This window comes from Lissotriton vulgaris, chromosome 9, assembly GCF_964263255.1.
Source record: "Lissotriton vulgaris chromosome 9, aLisVul1.2, whole genome shotgun sequence".
Taxonomy (NCBI): domain Eukaryota; kingdom Metazoa; phylum Chordata; class Amphibia; order Caudata; family Salamandridae; genus Lissotriton; species Lissotriton vulgaris.
This window is the reverse complement of record NC_141697.1, coordinates 944,073,407-944,090,864: the sequence shown is the minus strand read 5'-3', so window position 1 is coordinate 944,090,864 and position 17,458 is coordinate 944,073,407. Positions and strand designations below refer to the sequence as shown.

At 50.7% G+C, this 17,458-nt stretch overlaps 1 protein-coding gene across 1 annotated transcript in view; it reads left to right on the top strand.

Moving 5' to 3' along the window:
- Nucleotides 1-17,458, top strand: part of LOC147692587 (RNA-binding protein 6-like) — a 1,208,024-nt gene that overhangs the window by 661,134 nt on the left and 529,432 nt on the right. The window lies entirely within an intron of this gene.

Here is a 17,458-nt window from a genome sequence, read left to right as displayed (position 1 = left end):
CCGGTAAATAAAAAAATACCATAGAAATAGGTACAAAAAAGAATAAGGCCTAGGCCTCATATCATTTTGTAGCATATACACCTCTTTATAGGTCTCAACCTACAGCATTGCTTAGCAATGCTTGTTTGTGTCGAGATTATAGTGAGGCTTTCAAAAGTTTACCCAAACTGCTGCGGATTGGGTACAGCTCATGTGAGCCAGGCGCGTGCACAAAGCACACCACAAACCTCGGCATCAGACTTCAAAGGGATCTGCTCCCCCGCCTCCGCCCCCAATCAGACTTCAAAGAAATGCGCTCCCCCGCCCGCCACAGCAATGCCAAGAGCTTCATCACACTCTCCTAACAAGTCTTCCTTCTCCCGTATGTGACCTTACTTGCACCCTCTCGGATCCATCTACATTCTTTTCTGCTTTTCCCGGTTTCCGCCACACACTCCACTGCTTAGTGTCTCCTTTCTGGCCTCTTCCCTACTTAACTTTTCATCCTTTCTCCTTTAATCCTGTTAGACGGGAAACCTGAGGGTCGGCCGAGCAAGGGGGAGAGGCCTCCTGGTGAGGGCTCTCTCCTCAGATCGAACAGACGAGCAACCACCCCCCTACAGATAGACGCCACACAAGAATAGGTTCTTAGCACTTTTATAGGTATTCTTAAGCAGGTTATGGCCGCAATACAGAAGGAACGGGATACGGGGATCCCTCTTAGGTTTAGTCTTTGTGGGAAGGGGGTAGCGGGACAGTCTTAGTACCGGTCTGGTACAGGGATGCCTGACGCACAGCTCTCAATCCTCGAGCTGGAGGGTTCTCTGGTATGGGCCGCGGCAGCGCCAGCAGGACCCCAAGGATCGTTCACGAAGATGAGCTGCGGCAGCGCCAGCAGGACTCCAAGGATGGTTCACGAAGATGAGCCGCGGCAGCGCCAGCAGGACTCCAAGGGCGCTTCACGAAGATGAGCCGCGGCAGCGCCAGCAGGACTCCAAGGATGGTTCACGAAGATGAGCCGCGGCAGCGCCAGCAGGACTCCAAGGATGGTTCACGAAGATGAGCCGCGGCAGCGCCAGCAGGACTCCAAGGATGGTTCACGAAGATGAGCCGCGGCAGCGCCAGCAGGACTCCAGGAATGGGTGCAAGAAGATGAGTTCGTCTCGGTGTCTCTCGACTCCAGGATACAACTGCCTTCCTGCTCTGGAGCCGCCCCAGTTATAGGGCTGGTGCCCTTTGATGTCCGGACCCTCGCACTTGGAGGTCGGAGGGTCCGGGATGTGCGAGTCCAGACACCCAGCAGGGGGGTGGAGCCAGCGCCCAGGGAGGCTGGGGGCGATCGAAACCAGGCTGATGGGGGTCCATCAAAACGTCTCCCCCCATTGACTTGTCAAGCGGCCTCTTTACCCCCTGGTTGGCTTGTGGTGCCTCGATGTCGGGGTTTTGCTGGGCCTGCAGCTGGGGTCGGGCCGAGGCCACGAGGCATGGTCGTGGAGGGTCCAAGATGGCGGCTGGGCCGGAGATGAGGATCCGGGAAAGGGTCCGGACCAGCCGAGAGGGTTGGGGAGATGAGGTCGAGTTTTGCAGCGTGAATCTTTCTGGATTGACTATGCTGTGCATATTCCGCGGTCTTGTGGTTGGGTCCGGATTCGTAGTCTTTTCTCTGTTTTTTTTGTTGTTTTTTTTGTAGACCTTGTGGGCGTCGGCGTCACACCTCGGGTGCATTTCCGGTGACGTCGGCATGCTTCCTGCGGAAGCTCCCACTCTTGGGCGCCATCTTCAGATTCTTTTTTCCGCGGTCGGGTCTGGATCGTTCCCGTTGGGCTCCAGACATTTTTGGAGAAAGTACTGAAAAGAGTGGAAGTTGGAGGAGATTTTGGAAGAAGACTAAAGAAGACTTCACAGAACATTAACGAGGAGAAAAGAAGGTGAAAACCTGGAACTTCGACGATCGTCGACGTCCACGCGGTCAGGGAGGCCTGAACGCACGAGGAGGGACAACACGCCGTTCAAGTTCTGCCCGAACTGCAGACACAAGTACGCGCAGAAGGACCAGCACCCGGTTTGCAACCTTTGCCTACCGGTAGAACACAGAAGCGAGGACTGCAACGCCTGCGCCGTCTTCGCCCAGAAGACCCTTCGTGTGATGAAGAGACAGGGTAGCACACGCCACCCTCGAAGGAAAATCCCCAACGCCATCGCTGTACGAGCTGGGGATGTCCTCAGAGGAGGAGGACAACGCTGCCACCGAAGACGACAGCTACACGGTCGTAGAGACCGATTACAAGAAGACGCCTGATAAGGTAGGAGACTCGACGTCCCACAAGAAAACGAGAGACTCTGAGTCTCGAAAGTACGAGGCCAAGAGCCCGAAGGCGCCGACGCAGCGACATCTGCCGTCTGCGACCACAAGCAGGCCCAGCGGATCCTCGGAGAAGGAGTCCCTGGCGCCGAAAGCTGTTGACCAGCAGAAAGCGTCGAAGATCGTCGCCGAAAGGGACCGATCGACGTCGAGGGAGAAAGACCCTAAAGCCTCGGCAGAGTCCAAGGACCCAAAAGCCAGTTCGACGTCCAAGCCGTCGACGTCAAAAATCTCGCCGCCGAACCAGGCGGCGAAGAGAGGGGCCGAACGTTCCGAAGCCGAAATCGCGGCCGAGATGGAAAGGAAAAGACGTCGGCTAGAAGCTGAAATGGCAAGCCTCTTGCAGCGGAGAAAAGATTTCGCCGCCGAGATTAGTACCTTCACGATTCCACACAAGACCAAGCACGCCGTGCTAGATCTGGTCGAAGAGGAAGAAGAACATGTCGACGAACATGTGCCTAGCGACAAGATGGTCGATGACCAGGAGGGTGAAGAGAATCCCTACGAGGATTACAGCTAAGAGGACGAAGAGGGCAGTAGGTTGGACGCCGAGTCGGCCACCTCTGACCCACACGAGGAGGATTACCTAGACGTCGACACCGAGAGCCCGGAAGAGGCGGTCGACTCATACCCCTCGAGACCCTAGCCGCCGGACGACATCGGGGCATACAACTCGGCGATACAATCTGCCGCAACTGCATTCAAGCTAAAGCTCGACGAGGAAAAGCAGAAAGCAGACTTCCTGCTAGAGACATTGCTCCCAACACAAACAAGAAGCCAGTTCCTTCCAATGCTCGAGAGCGTCTTGGCTCAGGGAAAGGAAGCATTCAAAGAGCCCGCAACATGCAAGGCGGTAACTCCCAGAACAGAGAAAAAATACAAACACTCCTCGAAGGACCCGGCCTACATTCGAGGCGAGGTCTCCGCTGACTCCATTATCACGGCCACAGCTAGGAAGAGGGCGAGCGTATCCACTACCTCGGGCCCACCACCGGATAAAGAGAGCAAGATGATGAATCTGGTGGGGAGAAGGATCGAGCGGAATGCCGCGACCCACTGGCGCATGGCTAATTCCAACGCCCTGTTAAACAGGCACATGTACCAGATCATGGAGGGGCTGGGGCAGTTGGTGAAGGACCTACCCCAGGATGCCAGGCAGAAGGCCGAAAAATTGATCGAAGAAGGGAAAAACGCGGCAAATTCTTGCCTTAAGACGGCCCTGGACGGAGCAGACACCGCCAGCAGGCTCATGATGATGGGTGTCACGGAAAGGAGACACGCCTGGCTCAGGATCTCAGGGTTCAAACCCGAGGTACAACACAGTATCCTGAACACGCCGTTCAACGGCGAAACGCTTTTCGGAGCAACAGTGGACGAGAAACTATGCCAACTCAAAAAAGATAACGAGACGGCAAGATCCATGGGGGCATTGCAGTTCAGGGGCAACAGAAGAAGCACCCCGGCACGGAGGCCCGGTGGGAGAGGTGGAAACCAGCCAGGTACATCGCACCAGGCTTTCCAGCAGACGCACCAGGCAGACTCGCAGGCTCAGCAAGGTCACCAGAGGCAGTCCTGGCAATACCAGCCAAGAGGTCAGTCCTTTCGAGGGAGAAATGGCCGTGGCCAGAATAGAAGAGGGGGGCAGCAGCCCACCTCGAAGTGACTTCAGACACCTCCGGGTGCCCGACCACAGAAAAGATCCCAGGGGGCACCACGTACGAAGGGGTCAGGACGATCTAAGGACCTACGACCACATGACACCAGTGGGAGGAAGATTAAATTTCTATCTCCAAGAATGGAGAGAAATAACATCAGACAAATGGATCCTAAACATAATCCAATTCGGATACTGCTTGGAGTTGGAAAGAAAGCCAACAAACAGAAAACCAAGGGGGAAGCCACCAGCAAGAGAACAGCTGGCGAGGCTTCAGGAAGAATTGCAAGAACTTCTACAAAAACAGGCCATAGAAAGAGTTCCCTTCAGGGAAAGGAACAAGGGAATATACTCAACGTACTTCCTAGTACCAAAGGTCGACGACAAGATGAGACCCATCCTAGACCTAAGGTTCCTCAACAAATTCATAAGAACACAAAAGTTCAAAATGACCTCCCTGCAGGAGGTGCTGCCGCAATTGCAGGTCGGAGACTTCATGGTCACGATAGACCTCAAAGACGCCTACTTACACATACCGATGAACGAGAAGCACAAGCATGTGCTCAGGTTCGCAATCGGAGGAGGCCACTACCAGTTCACAACGCTGGCCTTCGGACTGAAATCAGCACCAAGGGTATTCACGAAGTGCCTCGCAGCAGTCGCAGCGCACTTACGAAGACAGGGGATACACGTATACCCTTACCTGGACGACTGGCTGGTGAAAGCAAACTCGTACGAGAAGTGCAAGCAGCATGCACATACAGTGACGAGCACGCTTATAAACCTGGGGTTCTCCGTCCATTGGAAGAAATCCTCAATGGAGCCGGAGCAAGTGAAGATCTTCCTGGGGGCAGAGATCAACACCTTACAGGGCAAAGTTTTCCCCAGCGAGAAGAGAGCAAGGGCACTGGTCAAGGAAACTCGCCTCTACCGGAAGGGACAAGCTCGGACAGTGAGGACTGCGAGCAAGATCATGGGGATGATGGACTCGTGCATCCACCTAGTGCCGAATGTGCGGCTCCACATGAGACCCATGCAAGAATGGCTCCAGAAACAATGGTCACAGGCTTCTGGCAGTTGGGAGGATCTTGTGGTGGTGACGCACGCAGTGCAGAAGGAGATGGCATGGTGGACCTTGGAGAACTTAATAAGGGGACAGCCTCTAACACTCCCAAATCCGACAGTGACCATCACCACGGACGCATCCCTGAAGGGATGGGGCGCTCACATGGAGGAACTCAAAGTGAGGGGTCTTTGGACGCCAGCAGATGCGACAAAGCACATCAATTACCTCGAGTTGAAGACAATCTTCCATGCACTGAAAGCCTTCCAGACAAGACTGTACAGGCAAAGGGTGTTGCTACAGACAGACAACATCACGGCGATGTTCTACATCAACAAACAGGGTGGAACACAGTCAACAACGCTTTCGACGCTGGCGCAGGAGATATTGAGGTGGGCCATCCCTCTCCAGATAGACCTGCTAGCCATACACCTACCAGGGAAGGAGAACATTCAGGCAGACTGGCTGAGCAGACAGACCTCGGCATCCCACGAGTGGGAGCTCAATGCTCAGGAGACAAGGAGGCTGTTCAACAGGTGGGGAACGCCATCAGTGGACCTGTTTGCAACACGCCGGAATGCGAAATGCCGAAACTTCGCATCCAGACACCACGAAGAAGGGTCCATTGGGAATGCCCTATGGATAGATTGGTCCGGGAAATTTGCGTACGCTTTTCCCCCGATACCACTAATACACAGAGTACTGAGCAAGTGCAGAGCGAGCACCATGACCCTGATACTGGTCGCGCCACAGTGGGCGAGGCAGACATGGTACTCGCAGATCATGGAGATGGCGCAGTGTGCACCCCACAGATTCGGCAGAAGAAAAGACCTGCTCTCCATGCAGAACGGAGAGGTGCTGCACCCACAACCAGAGAGCATGAGCCTAGTAGCATGGCTCCTGAGGACATAGAGTTCGCACATCTGAGACTGCCAGAGAGCACCCTCAGGGTCCTTCTGGAGGCACGAAGGCCCAGCACAAGGAAGTGCTATGTCGCTAAGTGGAAAAGATTCACGATGTGGTGCAGGAGGGAAAGACTCCACAATAAAATGAAAAAGGACTCCACGGTACTGAACTACTTGACACACTTACTGGAGAAAAACCTCAGCTCGTCCTCCTTGAGAGTACACCTGGCGGCTATAGTGGCATACACAAGGGGTGAGATGGGCAGAAGCTTCTTCACATCACAAGTTGTAAAGAGGTTCCTCGAGGGAGCAAAAAGGATTGCACCACCCAAGCGGGTGCCACCACCGGCATGGAACTTAAACGTGGTCCTGACGGAACTCATGAAGGAGCCCTTCGAGCCGCTTCACAAGGCCTCCTTGAAGATGCTAACTATGAAAACTGCTTTCCTGGTTGCAATTATGTCCCTTCGCAGAGTGAGCGAGCTGCAAGCGCTAACGCTACAGGAGCCCTACTTACAAATACACAATGACAGGGTGGTGACGAGGACCGACCCACACTTCATGCCGAAGGTGGTGTCCAAGTTCCACATGAACCAGTCCATACAGATACCAAGTTTTTTCCAAAAACTAACCACTAGCGCAGAGCGAGCTGTGCACACCCTGGACGCCAGAAGGGCGGTCATGCATTACATTGAAAGGACAAAAGGACACAGGAAAACGAAACAGTTCTTTGTGTCGTTCGCCACTAGTTACATGGGCAAGGCAGTGATTAAGACCACTATTGCACGATGGATCGCGCAAACAATCCAACTCTGCCACAAAAAAGCAGGAGAAGAACTGGCAGAGGGGGCACGCGCCCACTCCACTAGAAAAAAGGGGGCTACAATAGCCTTCCTGGCCAATACACCCATACAAGACATATGCCTGGCGGCAACATGGGCTTCGGTGCACACATTCACAAAGCACTATTGCGTGGATGTTCAGATGAACAAAGAAGCGCAAGTCGGACAAAGGGTGCTCCAGCATATATTCAGAAACCAGAGCTCATCTTCCACCCAGCCGCCACGGAAATGAGAAACCGCTACGAAATCTATGCACAGCATAGTGAATCCAGAAAGATTCACGCTGCAAAACGAATAGTTTCTTACCTGTCGGTGTAGTTTTGCAGCTTGAAGATCTTTCTGGATTCACTAGCGAACCCACCCACCTCCGCCAGAATGATGAGGCTGGAGAGAAAAGAGGTGGTCAAAAAAAAAAAGGAGGAAGGAAGGAAAATAGGAGGAGAAGAAGTAAGAGAATATAAGGACAAGTGGTAAAGAAATTATCACCTGACTAGAACATTGCCATTGCTTCGGAAAAGAAAGAAACACGGAAAAAAGAATCTGAAGATGGCGCCCAAGAGTGGGAGCTTCCGCAGGAAGCATGCCGACGTCACCGGAAATGCACCCGAGGAGGTGTGACGCCGACGCCCACAAGGGCTACAAAAAAACAAAAAACAAAGAAAAGACTACGAATCCGGACCCAACCACAACACCGCGGAATATGCACAGCATAGTGAATCCAGAAAGATCTTCAAGCTGCAAAACTACACCGACAGGAAAGAAACTATTCGTTCCGTCGGGGGAGAACTGGGGGGTGGCCCGGAGGGACGACACTCGTGGCAGGGGGAAGGTGCCATTCTTGGCCGGGGAACAGGGGTCGAGGTAGTCCGGGATCCGCCATGCGGGAGGAGTGGGACCATGCCACGAGGCCAGGTCCAACAAATCCCATTTCCACCTTCTCACAACCCTTCGAGCACTGTTATCTTAACATTTGTGTTTCTCGCTGTCTTATGATGTCTGCCCTGCCACCATTTACTTCGGACCCTCACACACCCTTACCCTCACACCCTCACACACCCTCTTACCCTCACACACCCTCACTCACCCCCTCACACCCTCACCCACACCCCCCTCACACACCCTCACTCACCCCCCTCACCCTCAAAACCCTATCACCCTCAAAACCCTCTCACCCACCCTCACCCTCACACACCCTGCCCTCACACACCCCCACCCTCACACTCACATCCCCTCACCCCCCTCCGCCCCCTCACCCTACCTCACACCTTCACACACCCTCACCCACCCCCTCACCTTCACACTCCCTCTCACCCTCACACACAGCCTCACCCGTACACACCCCCTCACACACACCCTCACCCTCTTACCCTCACACACCCTCACTCTCACACCCCCTCACCCTTACACACACCCTCTCCATCACACCCCCTCACCCTCACACACCCCCTCACACCCACTCACCCCACTCACCCTCACACACCCTCACACCCCTCACCCTCACACACCCCCTCACCCTCACATCCCCTCCCTCTCACACACTCACCCTCACAGCCCCTCAACCTCACACACCCCCTCACACACCCTCTCACACACCCACACCATCACTCACCTTCACCATCACTCACCCTCACCATCCGTCACCCTCACACCCCGTCACCCTCACACCCCGTCACCCTCACACCCCTCATTCTCACACACCCCTCATTCTCACACACCCTGACCCTCACACACACACCCTCACCCACACACCCTCACACCCCCCCTCACCCCCACACACACCCTCACACACCCTCACACACCCTCACTCCCCCTCACCCTCACAACCCCTCACACACACCCTCACACCCCTCACCCCCTCACACCCCTCACCCCCTCACACACCCTCACACCCCCTCACCCACACCCTCACCATCACACCCCTCACCCTCACACACACCCTCACCATCACACCCCTCACCCTCACACACCCCTCACCCTCACACACACCCTCACACCCACTCACCCCCCTCACCCTCACACACCCTCACACGCCCCTCACCCTCACACACCCTCACCATCACACCCCCACACACCTTCACAGGCCTCACCCTCACACACCCTCACACCCCCTGACCCTCACTCCCCCCACCCTCACCCTCACCCCCCTCACAACCCTCTCACCCTCACACACCCTCATCCTCCCTCTCATACACCCTCTCACACACCCTCACACACCCACACCCTCACATCCACTCACCCTCACATCCCCTCACCCTCCCTCACACCCCCTCACCCTCCCTCACACCCCCTCACCCTCCCTCACACCCCCTCACCCTCTCTCACACCCCCTCACCCTCCCTCAGACCCCCTCACCCACACCCTCACACACCCTCACCCTCTTACCCTCACACACCCTCTCACCCTCCCATCCCCTCACCCACCCCCTCACCTCCCACCCTCGCACCCCCTCACCTCCCACCCACCCACCTCCCACCCACCCACCCCCTCACCTCCCACCCACCCCCTCACCTCCCACCCACCCCCTCACCTCCCACCCACCCCCTCACCTCCCACCCACCCCCTCACCTCCCACCCTCGCACCCCCTCACCTCCCACCCTCGCACCCCCTCACCTCCCACCCTCGCACCCCCCTCACCTCCCACCCACCCTCCCACCCCCTCACCTCCCACCCACCCTCCCACCCTCCCACCCTCACCTCCCACCCACCCTCCCACCCCCTCACCTCCCACCCACCCTCCCACCCCCTCACCTCCCACCCACCCTCCCACCCTCCCACCCCCTCACCTTACACCCACACTCCCACCCCCTCACATCCCACCCACCCTCCCACCCCCTCACCTCCCACCCACCCTCCCACCCCCTCACCTCCCACCCACCCTCCCACCCCCTCACCTCCCATACCCCTCACCTCCCACCCATCCCCCCTCCCACCCCCTCACCTCCCTCCCACCCCCTCACCTCCCACCCACCCTCCCACCCCCTCACCTCCCACCCACCCACCCTCCCACCCTCCGACCCCCTCACCTCCCACCCACCCATCCTCCCACCCCCTCACCTCCCACCCAAGCTCCCTCCCACCCCCTCACCTCCCACCCACCCTCCCACCCCCTCACCTCCCACCCACCCACCCCCTCACCTCCCACCCACCCCTCACCTCCCACCCACCCTCCCACCCCCTCACCTCCCACCCACCCAACCTCCCTCTCCCACCCCCTCACCTCCCACCCACCCCCTCACCCCCTCCCACCCTCCCACCCCCTCACCCTCACACCCCCTCCCACCCCCTCACCCTCACCCCCCCTCACCCTCACACCCCCTCACCCTCACACACACCCTCACCATCACACCCCTCACCCTCACACACACCCTCACCATCACACCCCTCACCCTCACACACGCCCTCACCATCACACCCCTCACCCTCACACACGCCCTCACCATCACACCCCTCACCCTCACACACGCCCTCACACCCACTCACCCCCCTCAACCTCACACACCCTCACACACCCCTCACCCTCACACACCCTCACACCCACTCACCCTCACATCCCCTCACCCTCACGCACTCACCCTCACACCCCCTCAACCTCACACACACCCTCAACCTCACACACCCCCTCACACACCCTCTCACCCTCACACACCCTCACCCTCACACCCCGTCACCCTCACACACCCTCACACACCCCCTCACCCTCACACACACTCTCACCCTCACACACCCCCTCACCCCCACACACCCCCTCACCCCCACACACCCTCTCACACACCCCCTCACCCACCCCTCACCCACCCCCTCACCCTCACACCCCTCACCTCCTCACACCCCTCACCTCCTCACACCCCTCACCCTCCTCACCCTCACACCCCCTCACAACCCTCTCACCCTCACCCTCACACACCCTCACCCTCACACACCCTCACCCTCACACCCCCTCTCACACCCTCTCACCCCCTCACCATCACACACCCTCCCCCCCTCACCCACACACACACCCTCACCCTCACACACACCCTCACCATCACACCCCCTCACCCTCACACACCCTCACACCCCTCACCCTCACACACCCTCAGACCCCCTGACCCTCACTCCCCCTGACCCTCACCCCTCACCCCCCTCACAACCTTCTCACCCTCCCTCACAACCCTCTCACCCTCACACACCCTCCTCATCCTCCCCCTCACACACCCTCTCACACCCTCTCACACACCCTCACCCTCCCTCACCCTAACACCCCCTCACCCTCACACTCACCCTCACCCTCACTCACCCCTCACCCTCACACACCCTCACCCTCCCTCTCATACCCTCTCCCACCCCCTCCCACCCCCTCACCCTCACACCCCTTCACCCTAACACCCCCTCACCTTCACAACCCTCTCACCCTCAAACGCCCTCAACCACCCTCACACCCCCTCACCCTCCCTCACCCACCCTCGCACACCCTCGCACACCCTCTCACCCTCACCAGCATAGCATAACAAAACATAGCATAGCATAACAATACACAGCATAGCATAACAAAACAAAGCAAATGATAGCAAAACAAAACATAGCATTACAAAACAAAACATAGCATAGCAAAACACAACAAAGCATAGCATAACAAAACACAACAAAGCATAGCATAGCATAACAATTCATAGCATAACATAACAAAGCATAGCAAAACAAAACATAGCATAGTATAACAAAACATAGCATACCAAAACACAACAAAACATAGCAGAACAAAACATAGCATAACAAAACATAGCATAACATAACAAAACATAGCATAACATAACGAAACAAAGCATAGCATAACAAAACGTATCATAACAAAACAGCAAAATACAACAAAACCGCATAGCATAACAAAACACAACAAAACATAGCATACATAACAAAACATAGAGCAAAACATAGCATAACAAAACACAACACAACATAGCATAGCATAACGAAACACAACATAGCATAGCATAACAAAACAAAGCTTAGCATAGCATAACAAAACATAGCATAACAAAGCATAGCATAACAAAGCATAGCATAACAAAACATAGCATAACAAAACATAGCATAGCAAAACATAGAATAGCATAATAAAACACAACAAAACATAGCATAACAAAACATACCATAGCATAACAAAGCATAGCCTAGCAAAATACAAAAAAAATAGCATAGCATAACAAAACATAGCATAGCAAAACAAAGCATAGCAAAACACAACAAAGAATAGTATAACAAAACACACCAAAGCATAGCATAGCATAACAAAACATAGCATAACAAAACATAGCATAACAAAACAAAGCATAGCAAAACATAACAAAGCATAGCAAAACAAAACATAGCATAACAAAACACAACAAAACATAGCAGAACAAAACATAGCATAACAAAACATAGCACAACATAACGAATTAAAGCATAAAATAACAAAACGTAGCATAACAAAACGGCAAAATACAACAAAACATAGCATAGCATAACAAAACACAACATAGCATAACGAAACACAACATAGCATAACGAAACACAACATAGATTAGCAAAACAAAGCTTAGCATAACAAAGCATAGCATAACAATGCATAGCATAACAAAGCATAGCATACCAAAACATAGCATAACAAAACATAGCATAGCAAAACGTAGCATAATAAAACACAACAAAACATAGCATAGTATAAGAAAACATAGCATACCAAAACATAGCAGAACAAAACATAGCATAACAAAACATAGCATAACAAAACAAAGCTTAGCATAACAAAACATAGCATAACAAAACATAGCATAGCAAAACGTAGCATAATAAAACACAACAAAACATAGCATAGCATAACAAAGCATAGCCTAGCAAAACCCAACAAAACATAGCATAACATAACAAAACATTGCATAGCAAAACAAAGCATAGCATAATAAAACACAACAAAACATAGCATATCATAACATAGCATAGCATAACAAAGCATAGCATAGCAAAACATAGCATAGCATACCAAACACAACAGAACATAGCATAGCATAACAAAACATAGCATAGCAAAACAAAGCATAGCATAATAAAACACAACAAAACATAGCATATTATAACAAAACATAGCATAGCATAACAAGGCATAGCATAGCAAAACATAGCATAGCATAACATTTTTTTTTTTTTTTTTTTTTTTTTTCCTTTTTTTTTCTTTTTTTTTCCTTTTTTTTTTTTTTTTTTTAAAAAAAACATAGGATAGCACAGCATAGCATAACAAAACAAAGCAAAGGATAGCAAAACAAAACATAGCATAACAAAACAAAACAGCATAGCAAAACAAACAAAGAATAGCATAACAAAACACAACAAAACATAGCATAGCATAACAAAACATAGCATAACAAAACAAAGCATAGCATAACATAACAAAGCATAGCAAAACATAGCATAGTATAAGAAAACATAGCATAGCAAAACATAGCATAACATAACAAAACATAGCATAACATAACGAAACAAAGCACAGCATAACAAAACGTAGCATAACCAAACAGCAAAACACAACAAAACAGCAAAACAAAGCACAACAAAACAGCATACATAACAAAACATTGCATAACAAAGCACAACATAGCCTAACAAAACAAAGCTTAGCATAACAAAACATAGCATAACAAAGCATAGCATAACAAAACATAGCATAACAAAATATAGCATAACAAAACATAGCATAGCAAAACATAGCATAGCATAATAAAACACGACAAATCATAGCATAACAAAACATAGCATAGCATAACAAAGCATAGCCTAGCAAAACATAACAAAACATAGCATAGCATAACAAAACACAACAAAACATAGCATATCATAACAAAGCATAGCATAGCAAAACATAGCATAGCAAACACAACAAAACATAGCATAACAAAACATAGCATAGCATAATAAAACACAACAAAACATAGCATATCATAACAAAACATAGCATAACAAAACATAGCAAAACGTAGCATAGCATAATAAAACACGACAAATCATAGCATAACAAAACATAGCATAGCATTACAAAGCATAGCCTAGCAAAACATAACAAAGCATAGCAAAACAAAGCATAGCATAACAAAACACAACAAAACATAGCCTATCATAACATAGCATAGCATAATAAAACACAACAAAACATAGCATATCATAACAAAGCATAGCATAACAAAGCATAGCAAAACATAGGATAGCAAAACATAGCATAGCATATAGCATCACTCAGCACCACCACAGCATCACTCAGGGGCACCACAACATCACTATGCGCTACCACAGCATCACTGAACGCCACAGCATCACTCGTTCACCATCGCATCAGCGCCACCACAACATCAATCTGTGCAACCTTTCAACAGCAACTGGTTCAAATATGTTCTCTCAAGGTTTCAAGCTTTATTACAAATGTAACAAAAAGATGTTAATATTTCACTTCTGTTCTTGGATTTTCGTCACAATAAAATACACTGAACATAATCTTCCCAAAAGTTATTGTCAAAAGTTTAAGCTATTACCATTATAAATTACAATAACTTTTATTTATGTATTAATTATTTTAAAAAATTAAACGCCATTGTTATTTGTAATATCAATACATGTAAGTCACGTAAATACAACACATATTGCATTACAAATGCTATAGGTGTCACATTTGCGAAAGTTATAACTATTGGCATTGTAAATGACAAAGCTATTAATTTCGCTATTTTCACAAACAAAACATAAATAAAAAATGTCATTTACAATACCAATAGCTCATACTTTCCTAATGCGAGACCTATTGCATTGCAAACGCTTTTTGTAAAAGAGACCAAATAAAATGAACAGCCAATCAGAACAGCCTCACTCCATAGAACCTTCCTGAGAGCCTCAGATTTTCTACTGCATGTTTTGCAAGGGAGTCTCCACTGAGCACTGCTCAGTTTTTCTTCAACTACTTTTTCACTTCAACTCTTCACAATTTTTTCAACATGTCAGACAAGAAGAAGAAGGCTGTTTTCAAAGGTTGTGCCACCTGCTCCAAAAAGAGACTTTATGTGGAGGACATACATAAAGACTGTATTTATTGTTTGTATCCTTACCATAAAGCTACTGACTGCAAAATCTGTCTGACCTTCTCCACAAAGAACTTGCGGGACCGTGTGGGACGTCTACTCACTTGGCTTCAGAAACTAAAGACATGGAAAGATCCTGTTTGAATTGACAGTGATGATGCTTCATCTGCTGCTTCTTCGAGGAGATCACAAAAAAGGGGTAGGTCTTCACCTTCTTCTTCTTCAGACCCCCCTTCGAAAGTCTTACAAAAGACCTCTGATAGGTCTGACAGGCATAGTTCCATCAAATCTCCTCACCGAGGTGTAAAGGAGAGGGAAGGACTTGCTGTAGATGTGGCACCTGTGAAGAAGACTAGCCATGGGCCTTCTGCTTCTTCTCCTTCTGAGAAGGCTAAAACTTTCAAAAAATCAGCTTCTGTCCCACCTGAGGGGAAAGCTGACAGAAAAATGTACTCGTCGACGACGACAACATCAATACCGTCGATGACGACTTCAAAAGCCTTACCGGCGTCTACTTCGGCTCCGTTGACGGGCTCGTCAACGAGAGTTTCCTCGTCTCTATCGGCTTCGTCGACTACGCCACACACAGAGGTCCCTTTCATTCTGTCGTCGTCTACTTTGACAACTTCCACGTCGACAAGGATGACGACGGTGATGGTGTCGACGGCAACCACGACGATGTCGACAGCTTCCAGCCTGATAATGACAACGGTCTCGACGATGGACCAGTCGACGGTGGCTCTCTCCTTGTTCACTGTTCAAGCATCGTCACCGGCGGCTCCGTCAACGACCTCGTCCACTATACAAAATGTGGCAATTTCTATATGGAGACATTGCATTACTCCAGAAATGACTTCTCCATGGAAAGTGACACCCCTGCCTCCTGCTCTCCTTTTGGAAGAAGAGTTTTCTGAGGATGATGATGTTCCTTATGGTGATGCAGATAGCCCATCTCAGCTGCATGTTAAATATCAGGACTCGGACTCTGAGGAATATTGCATGGAGCAGCAACAGTATGTGCCACAATCCAGATCTCGGGAACAATATCAACAGGAGATGGTCTGTATGCCATCTTCCCTTATTACTGACCTGCAGTTCATTTTTTCGGATTACAGTAAGAGGTTTCCAACACAGTCCTCTGGCCAAGACACAGTCAAGTGCCTCCAACTCCACTTACTAGTCCGGTTACAGCTCAGCCTCCTCAAAATCCAATACCCTAGTTACTGGAACCACAGCAGAATGTGGTTACAGTCCAGGATGATACATCCGATGATGACCAAGGGACAATGACGATCCGGGCACCTGACAGGGAATGGGATGAGTACATGATTCCGGACCCCACTTCTCCCGTCCCAGAACCAGCGGATTCTCCTCCAGCTGACATTGGGGGTTTTCACAATCTAATGGAGAGAGATTCTAAGCATTTCGATCTGCCCATTCCATCTGTGCAGTTGGAATGTTTTTTGTATGACTTTAAAGAACCATACAGGAAGTCAGTTCGCTCTATCCCTATTGTGGGCCATGTCTTGGATGAGGGGCTGAAAGTTATGAAGTCGCCGGCCACAGTCATACCTGTGCTTCCCCATCTGGAAAAGAAGTACAAAGCTCCGGATGACAGCCCTGCTTGTCTGGTGAGCCAGCCGAAACCTGATTCTGTGACTTCACAAGCGGCCCAGAGAAAATCTAAAAATCCGGCGACCACACCACCTGATAAAGAGGTAATGCGATTGGATAATGTCCAGCTTCCTGGTCAGAGGGGTCAATGCCTTTGCTATTCTTGGAAGGTATGATCGCCAGATGTCGTGTGATCTGTCTCGGCATCTAGACCAGCTACCGTAAGAAGTTAAAGCTGAAGCCAAAAAGGTCCTCCAGGAGGGAGAAAGAACATCTTCCGAAATAATTGACTGTGCAATGGATATTGTCACTACAGCTTTCCGCTCTCTAGCAGGGGCAGCAGTCCTTCGACACCAAGGCTGGCTTAGTGCTGCTTGGTTCTAGCCAGAAGTCCAGAACAAGATCATGGATCTTCTCTTTGACGGTGAGGTGCTCTTTGGGAAGTACATTGATGATGCGCTGCAGGATATAGAGAAAGACACGGAAACTGCGAAGTCCCTTGGGACTCTACAATACTGCAAGGTTCCTTTCCGTGGAGCGAGAGGTAGAGGTTTTTCCTCATACAGAGGCTTATCAGCAGCAGCGGTATTCCTCTTACTTGCAGCCTTCTCAATCATACCGGCCACAACATTCTCAACTACAAGGCCAGTTGTCTTCTCTCTCTCGATCTTCATCTAGAGGACGGCAAGAGCACCAGGGGAGGGATCCCTCTAAGCACCAGTAGCGGCTTCCTGGCTTTTCCTCCTGTTCCTTTGTCCCCTGTAACACCAGTAGGGGGCAGGATATCTCAATATTTCCACAACTGGCAACTTATAACATCAGATCGGTGGGTTCTCAATATTGTTTTGTTAGGCCATACTCTGGAACTTCAACATCAACCACCATCCAAAGCCCCTCGCGCCACCGAATCCAAACATCTACACCTTCTACGTCTAGAAGCCCACCAACTACTTCTCATGG